This window comes from Gastrolobium bilobum, unplaced genomic scaffold (genome assembly GCF_033153095.1).
Source record: "Gastrolobium bilobum isolate Gb01-03AN ecotype WA unplaced genomic scaffold, APGP_CSIRO_Gbil_v1 utg12549, whole genome shotgun sequence".
NCBI classification, from domain to species: Eukaryota; Viridiplantae; Streptophyta; class Magnoliopsida; order Fabales; family Fabaceae; genus Gastrolobium; species Gastrolobium bilobum.
Window position 1 is genome coordinate 20744 of NW_026897274.1, and position 9733 is coordinate 30476.

Consider the following 9733-nt stretch of genomic DNA (forward strand, 5'->3'; position numbering starts at 1 on the left):
TTTGGTCTGGAAAAAAAAAAACACGTGTCGGGAAGCGTTGACCGCGTGTCGGAGCGTTGACCGCGTGTCCAAGACACGTGTCGGGAAACGTTGACCACGTGTCGAAAACGCGTTTCGGAGCGTTGACCGCGTGTCTGAGCGCGTCGGTGTTCGCCACGCATTTTTCACTCCAAATAACGTGTTCGTGCTTCCCAGCCCGTGGCGGGGGAGGGGATAAAGACATTGATCGCGCGAGAATGTGCAGGTGCGATCATACCAGCACTAATGCACCGGATCCCATCAGAACTCCGCAGTTAAGCGTGCTTGGGCGAGAGTAGTACTAGGATGGGTGACCTCCTGGGAAGTCCTCGTGTTGCACCTTTTTTTGCGAATTTCCTTCGTTTTTGCCTTCGAGACCTGTGGTCAATGTTGCGCCGACATGTTAATTCTAAAAAATGTTTGATGTCGACACGTTATGACCCGTTTTGATATTAAATAATTTTTTTAATATCGTTTATATTCAATACACATAGCAGGCCATAAAAAGTCATATAACAGAGGTGCAAGATATTTTCTGTTGCGGTATTTGACATGAAAAAGCAATTTTTGTTTATATTTATGTTTAGTTAAATATGAAGTTAAAAAGATAAAATAAAATTAATTTTTGGTCTGGAAAAAAAAAAAACACGTGTCGGGAAGCGTTGACCGCGTGTCGGAGCGTTGACCGCGTGTCCAAGACACGTGTCGGGAAACGTTGACCACGTGTCGAAAACGCGTTTCGGAGCGTTGACCGCGTGTCTGAGCGCGTCGGTGTTCGCCACGCATTTTTCACTCCAAATAACGTGTTCGTGCTTCCCAGCCCGTGGCGGGGGAGGGGATAAAGACATTGATCGCGCGAGAATGTGCAGGTGCGATCATACCAGCACTAATGCACCGGATCCCATCAGAACTCCGCAGTTAAGCGTGCTTGGGCGAGAGTAGTACTAGGATGGGTGACCTCCTGGGAAGTCCTCGTGTTGCACCTTTTTTTGCGAATTTCCTTCGTTTTTGCCTTCGAGACCTGTGGTCAATGTTGCGCCGACATGTTAATTCTAAAAAATGTTTGATGTCGACACGTTATGACCCGTTTTGATATTAAATAATTTTTTTAATATCGTTTATATTCAATACACATAGCAGGCCATAAAAAGTCATATACAGAGGTGCAAGATATTTTCTGTTGCGGTATTTGACATGAAAAAGCAATTTTTGTTTATATTTATGTTTAGTTAAATATGAAGTTAAAAAGATAAAATAAAATTAATTTTTGGTCTGGAAAAAAAAAAAACACGTGTCGGGAAGCGTTGACCGCGTGTCGGAGCGTTGACCGCGTGTCCAAGACACGTGTCGGGAAACGTTGACCACGTGTCGAAAACGCGTTTCGGAGCGTTGACCGCGTGTCTGAGCGCGTCGGTGTTCGCCACGCATTTTTCACTCCAAATAACGTGTTCGTGCTTCCCAGCCCGTGGCGGGGGAGGGGATAAAGACATTGATCGCGCGAGAATGTGCAGGTGCGATCATACCAGCACTAATGCACCGGATCCCATCAGAACTCCGCAGTTAAGCGTGCTTGGGCGAGAGTAGTACTAGGATGGGTGACCTCCTGGGAAGTCCTCGTGTTGCACCTTTTTTTGCGAATTTCCTTCGTTTTTGCCGTCGAGACCTGTGGTCAATGTTGCGCCGACATGTTAATTCTAAAAAATGTTTGATGTCGACACGTTATGACCCGTTTTGATATTAAATAATTTTTTTAATATCGTTTATATTCAATACACATAGCAGGCCATAAAAAGTCATATAACAGAGGTGCAAGATATTTTCTGTTGCGGTATTTGACATGAAAAAGCAATTTTTGTTTATATTTATGTTTAGTTAAATATGAAGTTAAAAAGATAAAATAAAATTAATTTTTGGTCTGGAAAAAAAAAACACGTGTCGGGAAGCGTTGACCGCGTGTCGGAGCGTTGACCGCGTGTCCAAGACACGTGTCGGGAAACGTTGACCACGTGTCGAAAACGCGTTTCGGAGCGTTGACCGCGTGTCTGAGCGCGTCGGTGTTCGCCACGCATTTTTCACTCCAAATAACGTGTTCGTGCTTCCCAGCCCGTGGCGGGGGAGGGGATAAAGACATTGATCGCGCGAGAATGTGCAGGTGCGATCATACCACCAGCACTAATGCACCGGATCCCATCAGAACTCCGCAGTTAAGCGTGCTTGGGCGAGAGTAGTACTAGGATGGGTGACCTCCTGGGAAGTCCTCGTGTTGCACCTTTTTTTGCGAATTTCCTTCGTTTTTGCCTTCGAGACCTGTGGTCAATGTTGCGCCGACATGTTAATTCTAAAAAATGTTTGATGTCGACACGTTATGACCCGTTTTGATATTAAATAATTTTTTTAATATCGTTTATATTCAATACACATAGCAGGCCATAAAAAGTCATATAACAGAGGTGCAAGATATTTTCTGTTGCGGTATTTGACATGAAAAAGCAATTTTTGTTTATATTTATGTTTAGTTAAATATGAAGTTAAAAAGATAAAATAAAATTAATTTTTGGTCTGGAAAAAAAAAACACGTGTCGGGAAGCGTTGACCGCGTGTCGGAGCGTTGACCGCGTGTCCAAGACACGTGTCGGGAAACGTTGACCACGTGTCGAAAACGCGTTTCGGAGCGTTGACCGCGTGTCTGAGCGCGTCGGTGTTCGCCACGCATTTTTCACTCCAAATAACGTGTTCGTGCTTCCCAGCCCGTGGCGGGGGAGGGGATAAAGACATTGATCGCGCGAGAATGTGCAGGTGCGATCATACCAGCACTAATGCACCGGATCCCATCAGAACTCCGCAGTTAAGCGTGCTTGGGCGAGAGTAGTACTAGGATGGGTGACCTCCTGGGAAGTCCTCGTGTTGCACCTTTTTTTGCGAATTTCCTTCGTTTTTGCCTTCGAGACCTGTGGTCAATGTTGCGCCGACATGTTAATTCTAAAAAATGTTTGATGTCGACACGTTATGACCCGTTTTGATATTAAATAATTTTTTTAATATCGTTTATATTCAATACACATAGCAGGCCATAAAAAGTCATATAACAGAGGTGCAAGATATTTTCTGTTGCGGTATTTGACATGAAAAAGCAATTTTTGTTTATATTTATGTTTAGTTAAATATGAAGTTAAAAAGATAAAAAAAATTAATTTTTGGTGGAAAAAAAAAAACACGTGTCGGGAAGCGTTGACCGCGTGTCGGAGCGTTGACCGCGTGTCCAAGACACGTGTCGGGAAACGTTGACCACGTGTCGAAAACGCGTTTCGGAGCGTTGACCGCGTGTCTGAGCGCGTCGGTGTTCGCCACGCATTTTTCACTCCAAATAACGTGTTCGTGCTTCCCAGCCCGTGGCGGGGGAGGGGATAAAGACATTGATCGCGCGAGAATGTGCAGGTGCGATCATACCAGCACTAATGCACCGGATCCCATCAGAACTCCGCAGTTAAGCGTGCTTGGGCGAGAGTAGTACTAGGATGGGTGACCTCCTGGGAAGTCCTCGTGTTGCACCTTTTTTTGCGAATTTCCTTCGTTTTTGCCTTCGAGACCTGTGGTCAATGTTGCGCCGACATGTTAATTCTAAAAAATGTTTGATGTCGACACGTTATGACCCGTTTTGATATTAAATAATTTTTTTAATATCGTTTATATTCAATACACATAGCAGGCCATAAAAAGTCATATAACAGAGGTGCAAGATATTTTCTGTTGCGGTATTTGACATGAAAAAGCAATTTTTGTTTATATTTATGTTTAGTTAAATATGAAGTTAAAAAGATAAAATAAAATTAATTTTTGGTCTGGAAAAAAAAAACACGTGTCGGGAAGCGTTGACCGCGTGTCGGAGCGTTGACCGCGTGTCCAAGACACGTGTCGGGAAACGTTGACCACGTGTCGAAAACGCGTTTCGGAGCGTTGACCGCGTGTCTGAGCGCGTCGGTGTTCGCCACGCATTTTTCACTCCAAATAACGTGTTCGTGCTTCCCAGCCCGTGGCGGGGGAGGGGATAAAGACATTGATCGCGCGAGAATGTGCAGGTGCGATCATACCAGCACTAATGCACCGGATCCCATCAGAACTCCGCAGTTAAGCGTGCTTGGGCGAGAGTAGTACTAGGATGGGTGACCTCCTGGGAAGTCCTCGTGTTGCACCTTTTTTTGCGAATTTCCTTCGTTTTTGCCTTCGAGACCTGTGGTCAATTGTTGCGCCGACATGTTAATTCTAAAAAATGTTTGATGTCGACACGTTATGACCCGTTTTGATATTAAATAATTTTTTTAATATCGTTTATATTCAATACACATAGCAGGCCATAAAAAGTCATATAACAGAGGTGCAAGATATTTTCTGTTGCGGTATTTGACATGAAAAAGCAATTTTTGTTTATATTTATGTTTAGTTAAATATGAAGTTAAAAAGATAAAATAAAATTAATTTTTGGTCTGGAAAAAAAAAACACGTGTCGGGAAGCGTTGACCGCGTGTCGGAGCGTTGACCGCGTGTCCAAGACACGTGTCGGGAAACGTTGACCACGTGTCGAAAACGCGTTTCGGAGCGTTGACCGCGTGTCTGAGCGCGTCGGTGTTCGCCACGCATTTTTCACTCCAAATAACGTGTTCGTGCTTCCCAGCCCGTGGCGGGGGAGGGGATAAAGACATTGATCGCGCGAGAATGTGCAGGTGCGATCATACCAGCACTAATGCACCGGATCCCATCAGAACTCCGCAGTTAAGCGTGCTTGGGCGAGAGTAGTACTAGGATGGGTGACCTCCTGGGAAGTCCTCGTGTTGCACCTTTTTTTGCGAATTTCCTTCGTTTTTGCCTTCGAGACCTGTGGTCAATGTTGCGCCGACATGTTAATTCTAAAAAATGTTTGATGTCGACACGTTATGACCCGTTTTGATATTAAATAATTTTTTTAATATCGTTTATATTCAATACACATAGCAGGCCATAAAAAGTCATATAACAGAGGTGCAAGATATTTTCTGTTGCGGTATTTGACATGAAAAAGCAATTTTTGTTTATATTTATGTTTAGTTAAATATGAAGTTAAAAAGATAAAATAAAATTAATTTTTGGTCTGGAAAAAAAAAAACACGTGTCGGGAAGCGTTGACCGCGTGTCCAAGACACGTGTCGGGAAACGTTGACCACGTGTCGAAAACGCGTTTCGGAGCGTTGACCGCGTGTCTGAGCGCGTCGGTGTTCGCCACGCATTTTTCACTCCAAATAACGTGTTCGTGCTTCCCAGCCCGTGGCGGGGGAGGGGATAAAGACATTGATCGCGCGAGAATGTGCAGGTGCGATCATACCAGCACTAATGCACCGGATCCCATCAGAACTCCGCAGTTAAGCGTGCTTGGGCGAGAGTAGTACTAGGATGGGTGACCTCCTGGGAAGTCCTTGTGTTGCACCTGTGGTCAATGTTGCGCCGACATGTTAATTCTAAAAAATGTTTGATGTCGACACGTTATGACCCGTTTTGATATTAAATAATTTTTTTAATATCGTTTATATTCAATACACATAGCAGGCCATAAAAAGTCATATAACAGAGGTGCAAGATATTTTCTGTTGCGGTATTTGACATGAAAAAGCAATTTTTGTTTATATTTATGTTTAGTTAAATATGAAGTTAAAAAGATAAAATAAAATTAATTTTTGGTCTGGAAAAAAAAAAAAACACGTGTCGGGAAGAAACGTTGACCGCGTGTCGGAGCGTTGACCGCGTGTCCAAGACACGTGTCGGGAAACGTTGACCACGTGTCGAAAACGCGTTTCGGAGCGTTGACCGCGTGTCTGAGCGCGTCGGTGTTCGCCACGCATTTTTCACTCCAAATAACGTGTTCGTGCTTCCCAGCCCGTGGCGGGGGAGGGGATAAAGACATTGATCGCGCGAGAATGTGCAGGTGCGATCATACCAGCACTAATGCACCGGATCCCATCAGAACTCCGCAGTTAAGCGTGCTTGGGCGAGAGTAGTACTAGGATGGGTGACCTCCTGGGAAGTCCTCGTGTTGCACCTTTTTTTGCGAATTTCCTTCGTTTTTGCCTTCGAGACCTGTGGTCAATGTTGCGCCGACATGTTAATTCTAAAAAATGTTTGATGTCGACACGTTATGACCCGTTTTGATATTAAATAATTTTTTTAATATCGTTTATATTCAATACACATAGCAGGCCATAAAAAGTCATATAACAGAGGTGCAAGATATTTTCTGTTGCGGTATTTGACATGAAAAAGCAATTTTTGTTTATATTTATGTTTAGTTAAATATGAAGTTAAAAAGATAAAATAAAATTAATTTTTGGTCTGGAAAAAAAAAAACACGTGTCGGGAAGCGTTGACCGCGTGTCGGAGCGTTGACCGCGTGTCCAAGACACGTGTCGGGAAACGTTGACCACGTGTCGAAAACGCGTTTCGGAGCGTTGACCGCGTGTCTGAGCGCGTCGGTGTTCGCCACGCATTTTTCACTCCAAATAACGTGTTCGTGCTTCCCAGCCCGTGGCGGGGGAGGGGATAAAGACATTGATCGCGCGAGAATGTGCAGGTGCGATCATACCAGCACTAATGCACCGGATCCCATCAGAACTCCGCAGTTAAGCGTGCTTGGGCGAGAGTAGTACTAGGATGGGTGACCTCCTGGGAAGTCCTCGTGTTGCACCTTTTTTTGCGAATTTCCTTCGTTTTTGCCTTCGAGACCTGTGGTCAATGTTGCGCCGACATGTTAATTCTAAAAAATGTTTGATGTCGACACGTTATGACCCGTTTTGATATTAAATAATTTTTTTAATATCGTTTATATTCAATACACATAGCAGGCCATAAAAAGTCATATAACAGAGGTGCAAGATATTTTCTGTTGCGGTATTTGACATGAAAAAGCAATTTTTGTTTATATTTATGTTTAGTTAAATATGAAGTTAAAAAGATAAAATAAAATTAATTTTTGGTCTGGAAAAAAAAAAAACACGTGTCGGGAAGCGTTGACCGCGTGTCGGAGCGTTGACCGCGTGTCCAAGACACGTGTCGGGAAACGTTGACCACGTGTCGAAAACGCGTTTCGGAGCGTTGACCGCGTGTCTGAGCGCGTCGGTGTTCGCCACGCATTTTTCACTCCAAATAACGTGTTCGTGCTTCCCAGCCCGTGGCGGGGGAGGGGATAAAGACATTGATCGCGCGAGAATGTGCAGGTGCGATCATACCAGCACTAATGCACCGGATCCCATCAGAACTCCGCAGTTAAGCGTGCTTGGGCGAGAGTAGTACTAGGATGGGTGACCTCCTGGGAAGTCCTCGTGTTGCACCTTTTTTTGCGAATTTCCTTCGTTTTTGCCTTCGAGACCTGTGGTCAATGTTGCGCCGACATGTTAATTCTAAAAAATGTTTGATGTCGACACGTTATGACCCGTTTTGATATTAAATAATTTTTTTAATATCGTTTATATTCAATACACATAGCAGGCCATAAAAAGTCATATAACAGAGGTGCAAGATATTTTCTGTTGCGGTATTTGACATGAAAAAGCAATTTTTGTTTATATTTATGTTTAGTTAAATATGAAGTTAAAAAGATAAAATAAAATTAATTTTTGGTCTGGAAAAAAAAAAAAAACACGTGTCGGGAAGCGTTGACCGCGTGTCGGAGCGTTGACCGCGTGTCCAAGACACGTGTCGGGAAACGTTGACCACGTGTCGAAAACGCGTTTCGGAGCGTTGACCGCGTGTCTGAGCGCGTCGGTGTTCGCCACGCATTTTTCACTCCAAATAACGTGTTCGTGCTTCCCAGCCCGTGGCGGGGGAGGGGATAAAGACATTGATCGCGCGAGAATGTGCAGGTGCGATCATACCAGCACTAATGCACCGGATCCCATCAGAACTCCGCAGTTAAGCGTGCTTGGGCGAGAGTAGTACTAGGATGGGTGACCTCCTGGGAAGTCCTCGTGTTGCACCTTTTTTTGCGAATTTCCTTCGTTTTTGCCTTCGAGACCTGTGGTCAATGTTGCGCCGACATGTTAATTCTAAAAAATGTTTGATGTCGACACGTTATGACCCGTTTTGATATTAAATAATTTTTTTAATATCGTTTATATTCAATACACATAGCAGGCCATAAAAAGTCATATAACAGAGGTGCAAGATATTTTCTGTTGCGGTATTTGACATGAAAAAGCAATTTTGTTTATATTTATGTTTAGTTAAATATGAAGTTAAAAAGATAAAATAAAATTAATTTTTGGTCTGGAAAAAAAAAAAACACGTGTCGGGAAGCGTTGACCGCGTGTCGGAGCGTTGACCGCGTGTCCAAGACACGTGTCGGGAAACGTTGACCACGTGTCGAAAACGCGTTTCGGAGCGTTGACCGCGTGTCTGAGCGCGTCGGTGTTCGCCACGCATTTTTCACTCCAAATAACGTGTTCGTGCTTCCCAGCCCGTGGCGGGGGAGGGGATAAAGACATTGATCGCGCGAGAATGTGCAGGTGCGATCATACCAGCACTAATGCACCGGATCCCATCAGAACTCCGCAGTTAAGCGTGCTTGGGCGAGAGTAGTACTAGGATGGGTGACCTCCTGGGAAGTCCTCGTGTTGCACCTTTTTTTGCGAATTTCCTTCGTTTTTGCCTTCGAGACCTGTGGTCAATGTTGCGCCGACATGTTAATTCTAAAAAATGTTTGATGTCGACACGTTATGACCCGGTTTTGATATTAAATAATTTTTTTAATATCGTTTATATTCAATACACATAGCAGGCCATAAAAAGTCATATAACAGAGGTGCAAGATATTTTCTGTTGCGGTATTTGACATGAAAAAGCAATTTTTGTTTATATTTATGTTTAGTTAAATATGAAGTTAAAAAGATAAAATAAAATTAATTTTTGGTCTGGAAAAAAAAAACACGTGTCGGGAAGCGTTGACCGCGTGTCGGAGCGTTGACCGCGTGTCCAAGACACGTGTCGGGAAACGTTGACCACGTGTCGAAAACGCGTTTCGGAGCGTTGACCGCGTGTCTGAGCGCGTCGGTGTTCGCCACGCATTTTTCACTCCAAATAACGTGTTCGTGCTTCCCAGCCCGTGGCGGGGGAGGGGATAAAGACATTGATCGCGCGAGAATGTGCAGGTGCGATCATACCAGCACTAATGCACCGGATCCCATCAGAACTCCGCAGTTAAGCGTGCTTGGGCGAGAGTAGTACTAGGATGGGTGACCTCCTGGGAAGTCCTCGTGTTGCACCTTTTTTTGCGAATTTCCTTCGTTTTTGCCTTCGAGACCTGTGGTCAATGTTGCGCCGACATGTTAATTCTAAAAAATGTTTGATGTCGACACGTTATGACCCGTTTTGATATTAAATAATTTTTTTAATATCGTTTATATTCAATACACATAGCAGGCCATAAAAAGTCATATAACAGAGGTGCAAGATATTTTCTGTTGCGGTATTTGACATGAAAAAGCAATTTTTGTTTATATTTATGTTTAGCTGCACCGGATCCCATCAGAACTCCGCAGTTAAGCGTGCTTGGGCGAGAGTAGTACTAGGATGGGTGACCTCCTGGGAAGTCCTCGTGTTGCACCTTTTTTTGCGAATTTCCTTCGTTTTTGCCTTCGAGACCTGTGGTCAATGTTGCGCCGACATGTTAATTCTAAAAAATGTTTGATGTCGACACGTT

At 44.0% G+C, this 9733-nt stretch overlaps 15 non-coding genes and 1 pseudogene across 15 annotated transcripts; all 16 read left to right on the forward strand.

The window, feature by feature from the left end:
• The first annotated feature begins 242 nt into the window (after positions 1 to 242).
• On the forward strand, positions 243 to 361 carry LOC133305662 (5S ribosomal RNA). The gene has a single exon (XR_009750796.1). It is a non-coding gene; the product is annotated as a 5S ribosomal RNA (ribosomal RNA).
• Positions 362 to 885: 524 nt separating this feature from the next.
• LOC133305639 (5S ribosomal RNA) lies at positions 886 to 1004 on the forward strand. The gene has a single exon (XR_009750776.1). It is a non-coding gene; the product is annotated as a 5S ribosomal RNA (ribosomal RNA).
• Positions 1005 to 1527: 523 nt separating this feature from the next.
• Positions 1528 to 1646, forward strand: LOC133305640 (5S ribosomal RNA). Its single transcript, XR_009750777.1, has one exon. It is a non-coding gene; the product is annotated as a 5S ribosomal RNA (ribosomal RNA).
• A 522-nt stretch (positions 1647 to 2168) lies between these two features.
• On the forward strand, positions 2169 to 2290 carry LOC133305655 (5S ribosomal RNA). Its single transcript, XR_009750791.1, has one exon. It is a non-coding gene; the product is annotated as a 5S ribosomal RNA (ribosomal RNA).
• A 522-nt stretch (positions 2291 to 2812) lies between these two features.
• On the forward strand, positions 2813 to 2931 carry LOC133305641 (5S ribosomal RNA). The gene has a single exon (XR_009750778.1). It is a non-coding gene; the product is annotated as a 5S ribosomal RNA (ribosomal RNA).
• Positions 2932 to 3451: 520 nt separating this feature from the next.
• Positions 3452 to 3570, forward strand: LOC133305642 (5S ribosomal RNA). Its single transcript, XR_009750779.1, has one exon. It is a non-coding gene; the product is annotated as a 5S ribosomal RNA (ribosomal RNA).
• Positions 3571 to 4092: 522 nt separating this feature from the next.
• Positions 4093 to 4211, forward strand: LOC133305643 (5S ribosomal RNA). The gene has a single exon (XR_009750780.1). It is a non-coding gene; the product is annotated as a 5S ribosomal RNA (ribosomal RNA).
• Positions 4212 to 4734: 523 nt separating this feature from the next.
• LOC133305644 (5S ribosomal RNA) lies at positions 4735 to 4853 on the forward strand. Its single transcript, XR_009750781.1, has one exon. It is a non-coding gene; the product is annotated as a 5S ribosomal RNA (ribosomal RNA).
• A 504-nt stretch (positions 4854 to 5357) lies between these two features.
• Positions 5358 to 5476, forward strand: LOC133305652 (5S ribosomal RNA). Its single transcript, XR_009750789.1, has one exon. It is a non-coding gene; the product is annotated as a 5S ribosomal RNA (ribosomal RNA).
• A 490-nt stretch (positions 5477 to 5966) lies between these two features.
• LOC133305645 (5S ribosomal RNA) lies at positions 5967 to 6085 on the forward strand. Its single transcript, XR_009750782.1, has one exon. It is a non-coding gene; the product is annotated as a 5S ribosomal RNA (ribosomal RNA).
• A 523-nt stretch (positions 6086 to 6608) lies between these two features.
• Positions 6609 to 6727, forward strand: LOC133305646 (5S ribosomal RNA). Its single transcript, XR_009750783.1, has one exon. It is a non-coding gene; the product is annotated as a 5S ribosomal RNA (ribosomal RNA).
• A 524-nt stretch (positions 6728 to 7251) lies between these two features.
• On the forward strand, positions 7252 to 7370 carry LOC133305647 (5S ribosomal RNA). The gene has a single exon (XR_009750784.1). It is a non-coding gene; the product is annotated as a 5S ribosomal RNA (ribosomal RNA).
• Positions 7371 to 7896: 526 nt separating this feature from the next.
• On the forward strand, positions 7897 to 8015 carry LOC133305648 (5S ribosomal RNA). Its single transcript, XR_009750785.1, has one exon. It is a non-coding gene; the product is annotated as a 5S ribosomal RNA (ribosomal RNA).
• A 523-nt stretch (positions 8016 to 8538) lies between these two features.
• On the forward strand, positions 8539 to 8657 carry LOC133305650 (5S ribosomal RNA). Its single transcript, XR_009750787.1, has one exon. It is a non-coding gene; the product is annotated as a 5S ribosomal RNA (ribosomal RNA).
• Positions 8658 to 9180: 523 nt separating this feature from the next.
• On the forward strand, positions 9181 to 9299 carry LOC133305651 (5S ribosomal RNA). The gene has a single exon (XR_009750788.1). It is a non-coding gene; the product is annotated as a 5S ribosomal RNA (ribosomal RNA).
• Positions 9300 to 9519: 220 nt separating this feature from the next.
• LOC133305658 (5S ribosomal RNA) lies at positions 9520 to 9640 on the forward strand (annotated as a pseudogene).
• The last annotated feature ends 93 nt before the right edge of the window (positions 9641 to 9733 follow it).